This window comes from Aplidium turbinatum, chromosome 6 (assembly GCF_918807975.1).
Source record: "Aplidium turbinatum chromosome 6, kaAplTurb1.1, whole genome shotgun sequence".
Classification (NCBI taxonomy): Eukaryota; Metazoa; Chordata; class Ascidiacea; order Aplousobranchia; family Polyclinidae; genus Aplidium; species Aplidium turbinatum.
In genome coordinates, this window is record NC_137477.1 from 15,676,061 (window position 1) to 15,688,659 (window position 12,599).

General features: G+C 46.7%; 21 non-coding genes across 21 annotated transcripts; all 21 read right to left on the reverse strand.

Annotated features, from left to right (window-relative positions):
- Positions 1–511: 511 nt before the first annotated feature.
- On the reverse strand, positions 512–705 carry LOC145773564 (U2 spliceosomal RNA). Its single transcript, XR_014289937.1, has one exon. It is a non-coding gene; the product is annotated as a U2 spliceosomal RNA (small nuclear RNA).
- Positions 706–939: 234 nt separating this feature from the next.
- On the reverse strand, positions 940–1,046 carry LOC145772991 (U6 spliceosomal RNA). The gene has a single exon (XR_014289415.1). It is a non-coding gene; the product is annotated as a U6 spliceosomal RNA (small nuclear RNA).
- Positions 1,047–1,229: 183 nt separating this feature from the next.
- LOC145773469 (U1 spliceosomal RNA) lies at positions 1,230–1,392 on the reverse strand. Its single transcript, XR_014289848.1, has one exon. It is a non-coding gene; the product is annotated as a U1 spliceosomal RNA (small nuclear RNA).
- An 857-nt stretch (positions 1,393–2,249) lies between these two features.
- LOC145773565 (U2 spliceosomal RNA) lies at positions 2,250–2,443 on the reverse strand. Its single transcript, XR_014289938.1, has one exon. It is a non-coding gene; the product is annotated as a U2 spliceosomal RNA (small nuclear RNA).
- Positions 2,444–2,677: 234 nt separating this feature from the next.
- LOC145772993 (U6 spliceosomal RNA) lies at positions 2,678–2,784 on the reverse strand. The gene has a single exon (XR_014289417.1). It is a non-coding gene; the product is annotated as a U6 spliceosomal RNA (small nuclear RNA).
- Positions 2,785–2,967: 183 nt separating this feature from the next.
- Positions 2,968–3,130, reverse strand: LOC145773470 (U1 spliceosomal RNA). Its single transcript, XR_014289849.1, has one exon. It is a non-coding gene; the product is annotated as a U1 spliceosomal RNA (small nuclear RNA).
- Positions 3,131–3,987: 857 nt separating this feature from the next.
- Positions 3,988–4,181, reverse strand: LOC145773567 (U2 spliceosomal RNA). Its single transcript, XR_014289940.1, has one exon. It is a non-coding gene; the product is annotated as a U2 spliceosomal RNA (small nuclear RNA).
- A 234-nt stretch (positions 4,182–4,415) lies between these two features.
- Positions 4,416–4,522, reverse strand: LOC145772994 (U6 spliceosomal RNA). Its single transcript, XR_014289418.1, has one exon. It is a non-coding gene; the product is annotated as a U6 spliceosomal RNA (small nuclear RNA).
- A 183-nt stretch (positions 4,523–4,705) lies between these two features.
- On the reverse strand, positions 4,706–4,868 carry LOC145773472 (U1 spliceosomal RNA). The gene has a single exon (XR_014289851.1). It is a non-coding gene; the product is annotated as a U1 spliceosomal RNA (small nuclear RNA).
- Positions 4,869–5,718: 850 nt separating this feature from the next.
- On the reverse strand, positions 5,719–5,913 carry LOC145772883 (U2 spliceosomal RNA). The gene has a single exon (XR_014289345.1). It is a non-coding gene; the product is annotated as a U2 spliceosomal RNA (small nuclear RNA).
- A 234-nt stretch (positions 5,914–6,147) lies between these two features.
- Positions 6,148–6,254, reverse strand: LOC145772995 (U6 spliceosomal RNA). Its single transcript, XR_014289419.1, has one exon. It is a non-coding gene; the product is annotated as a U6 spliceosomal RNA (small nuclear RNA).
- A 185-nt stretch (positions 6,255–6,439) lies between these two features.
- Positions 6,440–6,602, reverse strand: LOC145773473 (U1 spliceosomal RNA). The gene has a single exon (XR_014289852.1). It is a non-coding gene; the product is annotated as a U1 spliceosomal RNA (small nuclear RNA).
- An 857-nt stretch (positions 6,603–7,459) lies between these two features.
- On the reverse strand, positions 7,460–7,653 carry LOC145773568 (U2 spliceosomal RNA). Its single transcript, XR_014289941.1, has one exon. It is a non-coding gene; the product is annotated as a U2 spliceosomal RNA (small nuclear RNA).
- Positions 7,654–7,887: 234 nt separating this feature from the next.
- On the reverse strand, positions 7,888–7,994 carry LOC145772996 (U6 spliceosomal RNA). The gene has a single exon (XR_014289420.1). It is a non-coding gene; the product is annotated as a U6 spliceosomal RNA (small nuclear RNA).
- A 185-nt stretch (positions 7,995–8,179) lies between these two features.
- On the reverse strand, positions 8,180–8,342 carry LOC145773474 (U1 spliceosomal RNA). The gene has a single exon (XR_014289853.1). It is a non-coding gene; the product is annotated as a U1 spliceosomal RNA (small nuclear RNA).
- Positions 8,343–9,199: 857 nt separating this feature from the next.
- LOC145773569 (U2 spliceosomal RNA) lies at positions 9,200–9,393 on the reverse strand. The gene has a single exon (XR_014289943.1). It is a non-coding gene; the product is annotated as a U2 spliceosomal RNA (small nuclear RNA).
- A 234-nt stretch (positions 9,394–9,627) lies between these two features.
- LOC145772997 (U6 spliceosomal RNA) lies at positions 9,628–9,734 on the reverse strand. The gene has a single exon (XR_014289421.1). It is a non-coding gene; the product is annotated as a U6 spliceosomal RNA (small nuclear RNA).
- A 185-nt stretch (positions 9,735–9,919) lies between these two features.
- On the reverse strand, positions 9,920–10,082 carry LOC145773475 (U1 spliceosomal RNA). Its single transcript, XR_014289854.1, has one exon. It is a non-coding gene; the product is annotated as a U1 spliceosomal RNA (small nuclear RNA).
- An 857-nt stretch (positions 10,083–10,939) lies between these two features.
- LOC145773570 (U2 spliceosomal RNA) lies at positions 10,940–11,133 on the reverse strand. Its single transcript, XR_014289944.1, has one exon. It is a non-coding gene; the product is annotated as a U2 spliceosomal RNA (small nuclear RNA).
- Positions 11,134–11,367: 234 nt separating this feature from the next.
- On the reverse strand, positions 11,368–11,474 carry LOC145772999 (U6 spliceosomal RNA). Its single transcript, XR_014289422.1, has one exon. It is a non-coding gene; the product is annotated as a U6 spliceosomal RNA (small nuclear RNA).
- A 185-nt stretch (positions 11,475–11,659) lies between these two features.
- Positions 11,660–11,822, reverse strand: LOC145773476 (U1 spliceosomal RNA). The gene has a single exon (XR_014289855.1). It is a non-coding gene; the product is annotated as a U1 spliceosomal RNA (small nuclear RNA).
- Positions 11,823–12,599: the final 777 nt, after the last annotated feature.

The window sequence follows — 12,599 nt, forward strand, 5'->3', positions numbered from 1 at the left end:
CTATCATATGATGAGTGATCGCATTCTATTCTTTGAAAGGTAAGTCGCCCTCTGAGCATTGCTTGCTCACATTTATTAAACTAATGCAAGACATTTATTAAACTAATGCAAGACTCTGCATGTCACGTGCCGCTTGAAGCCGGCCGGTCAGTCAGTTGGTTTGTTCACGACTCGCGACGAAAAGAAGTTTGTGTCTGCGTAGGAGAACATCACATGTTTGACAAGGTGAGTCGCATTATTGGCACAGCTGTGCTGGCTGAATTGCTCAGCACAGGAACTTTTATTCAATAGAGAGTCATTGCAGAACACGCGACAACAAGCGAAAAATTTGCAACACCACACACACGTACGCGAGAGAGTAGATAACATCGGCGCAATGAATGAAAATGAACAGAAAATGACATATGATACACACGACGACCAATAAAACACAAGAAATGAGACCGACGAACAACGAAAGCCATGATTCGCATTTTCAATGATTGATTGTTCATTTATCCCACCCGAAGGTGGGATGTGGGCCGAACCCGGAGGTACTGCAATACCGGGACAACCCGTGGGTGCGACAAAGCGAGCTTTGAATCGACACCCCGTCTTCAAACATACATTTAATACAAGAGCCCAGCGATGCTGGGCGTCCCAGGTATTAAACTGAGAAGAACAGATACTACACTTGATCTTAGCTCTTGAGAGCCGAGAAGCGATAAAGCAATGCTCCACGACGTCGACGTTTAGACATCGCGGCGGCGCTTTCGGTCCGCCGGCCGGCAGTCCTGGTCGCATTTGAAATCGACTTTGTCGAATGGCTGGTGTTCTCCACTGCCTGGCAACGTGGGCACACCACGTGCGTGACGACGCGATCAAGTCGCATCCAAGCAAAGGACAAGGCATAGAAAGCATGTCGATGAACTGTGGATGCACATCCAGTCGGTGACTAAAAGAAATATGGAACGCTTCACGATTTTGCGTGTCATCCTTGCGCAGGGGCCATGCTAATCTTCTCTGTATCGTTCCAATTTTAGTATATGTACTGCCGAAGCAAGTACGCTCACCTCTTGCTTTTGATTCGCTTAAAAAGCTTTCAGATGATTTCGCTTTCAGCTTGTGGTCTCGCAACAGCAGGACACAAGACAACAATTCGGTCTCCAAACGCTTGATATGTGTTGTACGGGGGGGGGGGGATGGAAAAAGCTTTTTCTTCTTCTTCGCTTTCGGTTGATGAGTTAAAAAAGGGATAGCGCGAACGCAGTCCCCACTAACAGAAATTATACGACCGAGTTACCCACATTTGGGGTAATCGCAGAGGTCAACTTCTCCGAAGTGCAATGGTGAAGTCTCGCCCTGGGCCCACCGCCTACGTGATCACGGTGAAGACCCTCGTCAGGTAAGTATGAGTTGGTTGCCTGTCAGCATCTCTCTTCTGGGACCGTGATTCTCTTCGGCTTTGCTCCGTTGCTTTTGTTTGCCTTTTTTGTGTGTGAGCAGAACCTTTCGACGACACTTCAGCAGCTGCTGCTGCTGTTTCTGTGATCACTCACTTACTTCGAAAAAGAACAATGTATGAGTTTGAAAAATGAGAGCAAACAATGCTCAGGCGCACTTACCTTGTATTCAAATAGAATGATGAAGAAGCTTAACCAAGCGCCATATATAGCGGGCTAAATTTTCTTAAGAATGCTGTTTTTATTTCAAGCCAATGGCCTGCAGCAAAGCTCAGTTTCATTCGCTGCCATACATGCTATCATATGATGAGTGATCGCATTCTATTCTTTGAAAGGTAAGTCGCCCTCTGAGCATTGCTTGCTCACATTTATTAAACTAATGCAAGACATTTATTAAACTAATGCAAGACTCTGCATGTCACGTGCCGCTTGAAGCCGGCCGGTCAGTCAGTTGGTTTGTTCACGACTCGCGACGAAAAGAAGTTTGTGTCTGCGTAGGAGAACATCACATGTTTGACAAGGTGAGTCGCATTATTGGCACAGCTGTGCTGGCTGAATTGCTCAGCACAGGAACTTTTATTCAATAGAGAGTCATTGCAGAACACGCGACAACAAGCGAAAAATTTGCAACACCACACACACGTACGCGAGAGAGTAGATAACATCGGCGCAATGAATGAAAATGAACAGAAAATGACATATGATACACACGACGACCAATAAAACACAAGAAATGAGACCGACGAACAACGAAAGCCATGATTCGCATTTTCAATGATTGATTGTTCATTTATCCCACCCGAAGGTGGGATGTGGGCCGAACCCGGAGGTACTGCAATACCGGGACAACCCGTGGGTGCGACAAAGCGAGCTTTGAATCGACACCCCGTCTTCAAACATACATTTAATACAAGAGCCCAGCGATGCTGGGCGTCCCAGGTATTAAACTGAGAAGAACAGATACTACACTTGATCTTAGCTCTTGAGAGCCGAGAAGCGATAAAGCAATGCTCCACGACGTCGACGTTTAGACATCGCGGCGGCGCTTTCGGTCCGCCGGCCGGCAGTCCTGGTCGCATTTGAAATCGACTTTGTCGAATGGCTGGTGTTCTCCACTGCCTGGCAACGTGGGCACACCACGTGCGTGACGACGCGATCAAGTCGCATCCAAGCAAAGGACAAGGCATAGAAAGCATGTCGATGAACTGTGGATGCACATCCAGTCGGTGACTAAAAGAAATATGGAACGCTTCACGATTTTGCGTGTCATCCTTGCGCAGGGGCCATGCTAATCTTCTCTGTATCGTTCCAATTTTAGTATATGTACTGCCGAAGCAAGTACGCTCACCTCTTGCTTTTGATTCGCTTAAAAAGCTTTCAGATGATTTCGCTTTCAGCTTGTGGTCTCGCAACAGCAGGACACAAGACAACAATTCGGTCTCCAAACGCTTGATATGTGTTGTACGGGGGGGGGGGGATGGAAAAAGCTTTTTCTTCTTCTTCGCTTTCGGTTGATGAGTTAAAAAAGGGATAGCGCGAACGCAGTCCCCACTAACAGAAATTATACGACCGAGTTACCCACATTTGGGGTAATCGCAGAGGTCAACTTCTCCGAAGTGCAATGGTGAAGTCTCGCCCTGGGCCCACCGCCTACGTGATCACGGTGAAGACCCTCGTCAGGTAAGTATGAGTTGGTTGCCTGTCAGCATCTCTCTTCTGGGACCGTGATTCTCTTCGGCTTTGCTCCGTTGCTTTTGTTTGCCTTTTTTGTGTGTGAGCAGAACCTTTCGACGACACTTCAGCAGCTGCTGCTGCTGTTTCTGTGATCACTCACTTACTTCGAAAAAGAACAATGTATGAGTTTGAAAAATGAGAGCAAACAATGCTCAGGCGCACTTACCTTGTATTCAAATAGAATGATGAAGAAGCTTAACCAAGCGCCATATATAGCGGGCTAAATTTTCTTAAGAATGCTGTTTTTATTTCAAGCCAATGGCCTGCAGCAAAGCTCAGTTTCATTCGCTGCCATACATGCTATCATATGATGAGTGATCGCATTCTATTCTTTGAAAGGTAAGTCGCCCTCTGAGCATTGCTTGCTCACATTTATTAAACTAATGCAAGACATTTATTAAACTAATGCAAGACTCTGCATGTCACGTGCCGCTTGAAGCCGGCCGGTCAGTCAGTTGGTTTGTTCACGACTCGCGACGAAAAGAAGTTTGTGTCTGCGTAGGAGAACATCACATGTTTGACAAGGTGAGTCGCATTATTGGCACAGCTGTGCTGGCTGAATTGCTCAGCACAGGAACTTTTATTCAATAGAGAGTCATTGCAGAACACGCGACAACAAGCGAAAAATTTGCAACACCACACACACGTACGCGAGAGAGTAGATAACATCGGCGCAATGAATGAAAATGAACAGAAAATGACATATGATACACACGACGACCAATAAAACACAAGAAATGAGACCGACGAACAACGAAAGCCATGATTCGCATTTTCAATGATTGATTGTTCATTTATCCCACCCGAAGGTGGGATGTGGGCCGAACCCGGAGGTACTGCAATACCGGGACAACCCGTGGGTGCGACAAAGCGAGCTTTGAATCGACACCCCGTCTTCAAACATACATTTAATACAAGAGCCCAGCGATGCTGGGCGTCCCAGGTATTAAACTGAGAAGAACAGATACTACACTTGATCTTAGCTCTTGAGAGCCGAGAAGCGATAAAGCAATGCTCCACGACGTCGACGTTTAGACATCGCGGCGGCGCTTTCGGTCCGCCGGCCGGCAGTCCTGGTCGCATTTGAAATCGACTTTGTCGAATGGCTGGTGTTCTCCACTGCCTGGCAACGTGGGCACACCACGTGCGTGACGACGCGATCAAGTCGCATCCAAGCAAAGGACAAGGCATAGAAAGCATGTCGATGAACTGTGGATGCACATCCAGTCGGTGACTAAAAGAAATATGGAACGCTTCACGATTTTGCGTGTCATCCTTGCGCAGGGGCCATGCTAATCTTCTCTGTATCGTTCCAATTTTAGTATATGTACTGCCGAAGCAAGTACGCTCACCTCTTGCTTTTGATTCGCTTAAAAAGCTTTCAGATGATTTCGCTTTCAGCTTGTGGTCTCGCAACAGCAGGACACAAGACAACAATTCGGTCTCCAAACGCTTGATATGTGTTGTACGGGGGGGGGGGGATGGAAAAAGCTTTTTCTTCTTCTTCGCTTTCGGTTGATGAGTTAAAAAAGGGATAGCGCGAACGCAGTCCCCACTAACAGAAATTATACGACCGAGTTACCCACATTTGGGGTAATCGCAGAGGTCAACTTCTCCGAAGTGCAATGGTGAAGTCTCGCCCTGGGCCCACCGCCTACGTGATCACGGTGAAGACCCTCGTCAGGTAAGTATGAGTTGGTTGCCTGTCAGCATCTCTCTTCTGGGACCGTGATTCTCTTCGGCTTTGCTCCGTTGCTTTTGTTTGCCTTTTTTGTGTGTGAGCAGAACCTTTCGACGACACTTCAGCAGCTGCTGCTGCTGTTTCTGTGATCACTCACTTACTTCGAAAAAGAACAATGTATGAGTTTGAAAAATGAGAGCAAACAATGCTCAGGCGCACTTACCTTGTATTCAAATAGAATGATGAAGAAGCTTAACCAAGCGCCATATATAGCGGGCTAAATTTTCTTAAGAATGCTGTTTTTATTTCAAGCCAATGGCCTGCAGCAAAGCTCAGTTTCATTCGCTGCCATACATGCTATCATATGATGAGTGATCGCATTCTATTCTTTGAAAGGTAAGTCGCCCTCTGAGCATTGCTTGCTCACATTTATTAAACTAATGCAAGACATTTATTAAACTAATGCAAGACTCTGCATGTCACGTGCCGCTTGAAGCCGGCCGGTCAGTCAGTTGGTTTGTTCACGACTCGCGACGAAAAGAAGTTTGTGTCTGCGTAGGAGAACATCACATGTTTGACAAGGTGAGTCGCATTATTGGCACAGCTGTGCTGGCTGAATTGCTCAGCACAGGAACTTTTATTCAATAGAGAGTCATTGCAGAACACGCGACAACAAATTTGCAACACCACACACACGTACGCGAGAGAGTAGATAACATCGGCGCAATGAATGAAAATGAACAGAAAATGACATATGATACACACGACGACCAATAAAACACAAGAAATGAGACCGACGAACAACGAAAGCCATGATTCGCATTTTCAATGATTGATTGTTCATTTATCCCACCCGAAGGTGGGATGTGGGCCGAACCCGGAGGTACTGCAATACCGGGACAACCCGTGGGTGCGACAAAGCGAGCTTTGAATCGACACCCCGTCTTCAAACATACATTTAATACAAGAGCCCAGCGATGCTGGGTCGTCCCAGGTATTAAACTGAGAAGAACAGATACTACACTTGATCTTAGCTCTTGAGAGCCGAGAAGCGATAAAGCAATGCTCCACGACGTCGACGTTTAGACATCGCGGCGGCGCTTTCGGTCCGCCGGCCGGCAGTCCTGGTCGCATTTGAAATCGACTTTGTCGAATGGCTGGTGTTCTCCACTGCCTGGCAACGTGGGCACACCACGTGCGTGACGACGCGATCAAGTCGCATCCAAGCAAAGGACAAGGCATAGAAAGCATGTCGATGAACTGTGGATGCACATCCAGTCGGTGACTAAAAGAAATATGGAACGCTTCACGATTTTGCGTGTCATCCTTGCGCAGGGGCCATGCTAATCTTCTCTGTATCGTTCCAATTTTAGTATATGTACTGCCGAAGCAAGTACGCTCACCTCTTGCTTTTGATTCGCTTAAAAAGCTTTCAGATGATTTCGCTTTCAGCTTGTGGTCTCGCAACAGCAGGACACAAGACAACAATTCGGTCTCCAAACGCTTGATATGTGTTGTACGGGGGGGGGGGGGGGTGGAAAAAGCTTTTTCTTCTTCTTCGCTTTCGGTTGATGAGTTAAAAAAGGGATAGCGCGAACGCAGTCCCCACTAACAGAAATTATACGACCGAGTTACCCACATTTGGGGTAATCGCAGAGGTCAACTTCTCCGAAGTGCAATGGTGAAGTCTCGCCCTGGGCCCACCGCCTACGTGATCACGGTGAAGACCCTCGTCAGGTAAGTATGAGTTGGTTGCCTGTCAGCATCTCTCTTCTGGGACCGTGATTCTCTTCGGCTTTGCTCCGTTGCTTTTGTTTGCCTTTTTTGTGTGTGAGCAGAACCTTTCGACGACACTTCAGCAGCTGCTGCTGCTGTTTCTGTGATCACTCACTTACTTCGAAAAAGAACAATGTATGAGTTTGAAAAATGAGAGCAAACAATGCTCAGGCGCACTTACCTTGTATTCAAATAGAATGATGAAGAAGCTTAACCAAGCGCCATATATAGCGGGCTAAATTTTCTTAAGAATGCTGTTTTTATTTCAAGCCAATGGCCTGCAGCAAAGCTCAGTTTCATTCGCTGCCATACATGCTATCATATGATGAGTGATCGCATTCTATTCTTTGAAAGGTAAGTCGCCCTCTGAGCATTGCTTGCTCACATTTATTAAACTAATGCAAGACATTTATTAAACTAATGCAAGACTCTGCATGTCACGTGCCGCTTGAAGCCGGCCGGTCAGTCAGTTGGTTTGTTCACGACTCGCGACGAAAAGAAGTTTGTGTCTGCGTAGGAGAACATCACATGTTTGACAAGGTGAGTCGCATTATTGGCACAGCTGTGCTGGCTGAATTGCTCAGCACAGGAACTTTTATTCAATAGAGAGTCATTGCAGAACACGCGACAACAAGCGAAAAATTTGCAACACCACACACACGTACGCGAGAGAGTAGATAACATCGGCGCAATGAATGAAAATGAACAGAAAATGACATATGATACACACGACGACCAATAAAACACAAGAAATGAGACCGACGAACAACGAAAGCCATGATTCGCATTTTCAATGATTGATTGTTCATTTATCCCACCCGAAGGTGGGATGTGGGCCGAACCCGGAGGTACTGCAATACCGGGACAACCCGTGGGTGCGACAAAGCGAGCTTTGAATCGACACCCCGTCTTCAAACATACATTTAATACAAGAGCCCAGCGATGCTGGGCGTCCCAGGTATTAAACTGAGAAGAACAGATACTACACTTGATCTTAGCTCTTGAGAGCCGAGAAGCGATAAAGCAATGCTCCACGACGTCGACGTTTAGACATCGCGGCGGCGCTTTCGGTCCGCCGGCCGGCAGTCCTGGTCGCATTTGAAATCGACTTTGTCGAATGGCTGGTGTTCTCCACTGCCTGGCAACGTGGGCACACCACGTGCGTGACGACGCGATCAAGTCGCATCCAAGCAAAGGACAAGGCATAGAAAGCATGTCGATGAACTGTGGATGCACATCCAGTCGGTGACTAAAAGAAATATGGAACGCTTCACGATTTTGCGTGTCATCCTTGCGCAGGGGCCATGCTAATCTTCTCTGTATCGTTCCAATTTTAGTATATGTACTGCCGAAGCAAGTACGCTCACCTCTTGCTTTTGATTCGCTTAAAAAGCTTTCAGATGATTTCGCTTTCAGCTTGTGGTCTCGCAACAGCAGGACACAAGACAACAATTCGGTCTCCAAACGCTTGATATGTGTTGTACGGGGGGGGGGGGGGATGGAAAAAGCTTTTTCTTCTTCTTCGCTTTCGGTTGATGAGTTAAAAAAGGGATAGCGCGAACGCAGTCCCCACTAACAGAAATTATACGACCGAGTTACCCACATTTGGGGTAATCGCAGAGGTCAACTTCTCCGAAGTGCAATGGTGAAGTCTCGCCCTGGGCCCACCGCCTACGTGATCACGGTGAAGACCCTCGTCAGGTAAGTATGAGTTGGTTGCCTGTCAGCATCTCTCTTCTGGGACCGTGATTCTCTTCGGCTTTGCTCCGTTGCTTTTGTTTGCCTTTTTTGTGTGTGAGCAGAACCTTTCGACGACACTTCAGCAGCTGCTGCTGCTGTTTCTGTGATCACTCACTTACTTCGAAAAAGAACAATGTATGAGTTTGAAAAATGAGAGCAAACAATGCTCAGGCGCACTTACCTTGTATTCAAATAGAATGATGAAGAAGCTTAACCAAGCGCCATATATAGCGGGCTAAATTTTCTTAAGAATGCTGTTTTTATTTCAAGCCAATGGCCTGCAGCAAAGCTCAGTTTCATTCGCTGCCATACATGCTATCATATGATGAGTGATCGCATTCTATTCTTTGAAAGGTAAGTCGCCCTCTGAGCATTGCTTGCTCACATTTATTAAACTAATGCAAGACATTTATTAAACTAATGCAAGACTCTGCATGTCACGTGCCGCTTGAAGCCGGCCGGTCAGTCAGTTGGTTTGTTCACGACTCGCGACGAAAAGAAGTTTGTGTCTGCGTAGGAGAACATCACATGTTTGACAAGGTGAGTCGCATTATTGGCACAGCTGTGCTGGCTGAATTGCTCAGCACAGGAACTTTTATTCAATAGAGAGTCATTGCAGAACACGCGACAACAAGCGAAAAATTTGCAACACCACACACACGTACGCGAGAGAGTAGATAACATCGGCGCAATGAATGAAAATGAACAGAAAATGACATATGATACACACGACGACCAATAAAACACAAGAAATGAGACCGACGAACAACGAAAGCCATGATTCGCATTTTCAATGATTGATTGTTCATTTATCCCACCCGAAGGTGGGATGTGGGCCGAACCCGGAGGTACTGCAATACCGGGACAACCCGTGGGTGCGACAAAGCGAGCTTTGAATCGACACCCCGTCTTCAAACATACATTTAATACAAGAGCCCAGCGATGCTGGGCGTCCCAGGTATTAAACTGAGAAGAACAGATACTACACTTGATCTTAGCTCTTGAGAGCCGAGAAGCGATAAAGCAATGCTCCACGACGTCGACGTTTAGACATCGCGGCGGCGCTTTCGGTCCGCCGGCCGGCAGTCCTGGTCGCATTTGAAATCGACTTTGTCGAATGGCTGGTGTTCTCCACTGCCTGGCAACGTGGGCACACCACGTGCGTGACGACGCGATCAAGTCGCATCCAAGCAAAGGACAAGGCATAGAAAGCATGTCGATGAACTGTGGATGCACATCCAGTCGGTGACTAAAAGAAATATGGAACGCTTCACGATTTTGCGTGTCATCCTTGCGCAGGGGCCATGCTAATCTTCTCTGTATCGTTCCAATTTTAGTATATGTACTGCCGAAGCAAGTACGCTCACCTCTTGCTTTTGATTCGCTTAAAAAGCTTTCAGATGATTTCGCTTTCAGCTTGTGGTCTCGCAACAGCAGGACACAAGACAACAATTCGGTCTCCAAACGCTTGATATGTGTTGTACGGGGGGGGGGGGGGATGGAAAAAGCTTTTTCTTCTTCTTCGCTTTCGGTTGATGAGTTAAAAAAGGGATAGCGCGAACGCAGTCCCCACTAACAGAAATTATACGACCGAGTTACCCACATTTGGGGTAATCGCAGAGGTCAACTTCTCCGAAGTGCAATGGTGAAGTCTCGCCCTGGGCCCACCGCCTACGTGATCACGGTGAAGACCCTCGTCAGGTAAGTATGAGTTGGTTGCCTGTCAGCATCTCTCTTCTGGGACCGTGATTCTCTTCGGCTTTGCTCCGTTGCTTTTGTTTGCCTTTTTTGTGTGTGAGCAGAACCTTTCGACGACACTTCAGCAGCTGCTGCTGCTGTTTCTGTGATCACTCACTTACTTCGAAAAAGAACAATGTATGAGTTTGAAAAATGAGAGCAAACAATGCTCAGGCGCACTTACCTTGTATTCAAATAGAATGATGAAGAAGCTTAACCAAGCGCCATATATAGCGGGCTAAATTTTCTTAAGAATGCTGTTTTTATTTCAAGCCAATGGCCTGCAGCAAAGCTCAGTTTCATTCGCTGCCATACATGCTATCATATGATGAGTGATCGCATTCTATTCTTTGAAAGGTAAGTCGCCCTCTGAGCATTGCTTGCTCACATTTATTAAACTAATGCAAGACATTTATTAAACTAATGCAAGACTCTGCATGTCACGTGCCGCTTGAAGCCGGCCGGTCAGTCAGTTGGTTTGTTCACGACTCGCGACGAAAAGAAGTTTGTGTCTGCGTAGGAGAACATCACATGTTTGACAAGGTGAGTCGCATTATTGGCACAGCTGTGCTGGCTGAATTGCTCAGCACAGGAACTTTTATTCAATAGAGAGTCATTGCAGAACACGCGACAACAAGCGAAAAATTTGCAACACCACACACACGTACGCGAGAGAGTAGATAACATCGGCGCAATGAATGAAAATGAACAGAAAATGACATATGATACACACGACGACCAATAAAACACAAGAAATGAGACCGACGAACAACGAAAGCCATGATTCGCATTTTCAATGATTGATTGTTCATTTATCCCACCCGAAGGTGGGATGTGGGCCGAACCCGGAGGTACTGCAATACCGGGACAACCCGTGGGTGCGACAAAGCGAGCTTTGAATCGACACCCCGTCTTCAAACATACATTTAATACAAGAGCCCAGCGATGCTGGGCGTCCCAGGTATTAAACTGAGAAGAACAGATACTACACTTGATCTTAGCTCTTGAGAGCCGAGAAGCGATAAAGCAATGCTCCACGACGTCGACGTTTAGACATCGCGGCGGCGCTTTCGGTCCGCCGGCCGGCAGTCCTGGTCGCATTTGAAATCGACTTTGTCGAATGGCTGGTGTTCTCCACTGCCTGGCAACGTGGGCACACCACGTGCGTGACGACGCGATCAAGTCGCATCCAAGCAAAGGACAAGGCATAGAAAGCATGTCGATGAACTGTGGATGCACATCCAGTCGGTGACTAAAAGAAATATGGAACGCTTCACGATTTTGCGTGTCATCCTTGCGCAGGGGCCATGCTAATCTTCTCTGTATCGTTCCAATTTTAGTATATGTACTGCCGAAGCAAGTACGCTCACCTCTTGCTTTTGATTCGCTTAAAAAGCTTTCAGATGATTTCGCTTTCAGCTTGTGGTCTCGCAACAGCAGGACACAAGACAACAATTCGGTCTCCAAACGCTTGATATGTGTTGTACGGGGGGGGGGGGGGATGGAAAAAGCTTTTTCTTCTTCTTCGCTTTCGGTTGATGAGTTAAAAAAGGGATAGCGCGAACGCAGTCCCCACTAACAGAAATTATACGACCGAGTTACCCACATTTGGGGTAATCGCAGAGGTCAACTTCTCCGAAGTGCAATGGTGAAGTCTCGCCCTGGGCCCACCGCCTACGTGATCACGGTGAAGACCCTCGTCAGGTAAGTATGAGTTGGTTGCCTGTCAGCATCTCTCTTCTGGGACCGTGATTCTCTTCGGCTTTGCTCCGTTGCTTTTGTTTGCCTTTTTTGTGTGTGAGCAGAACCTTTCGACGACACTTCAGCAGCTGCTGCTGCTGTTTCTGTGATCACTCACTTACTTCGAAAAAGAACAATGTATGAGTTTGAAAAATGAGAGCAAACAATGCTCAGGCGCACTTACCTTGTATTCAAATAGAATGATGAAGAAGCTTAACCAAGCGCCATATATAGCGGGCTAAATTTTCTTAAGAATGCTGTTTTTATTTCAAGCCAATGGCCTGCAGCAAAGCTCAGTTTCATTCGCTGCCATACATGCTATCATATGATGAGTGATCGCATTCTATTCTTTGAAAGGTAAGTCGCCCTCTGAGCATTGCTTGCTCACATTTATTAAACTAATGCAAGACATTTATTAAACTAATGCAAGACTCTGCATGTCACGTGCCGCTTGAAGCCGGCCGGTCAGTCAGTTGGTTTGTTCACGACTCGCGACGAAAAGAAGTTTGTGTCTGCGTAGGAGAACATCACATGTTTGACAAGGTGAGTCGCATTATTGGCACAGCTGTGCTGGCTGAATTGCTCAGCACAGGAACTTTTATTCAATAGAGAGTCATTGCAGAACACGCGACAACAAGCGAAAAATTTGCAACACCACACACACGTACGCGAGAGAGTAGATAACATCGGCGCAATGAATGAAAATGAACAGAAAATGACATATGATACACACGACGACCAATAAAACA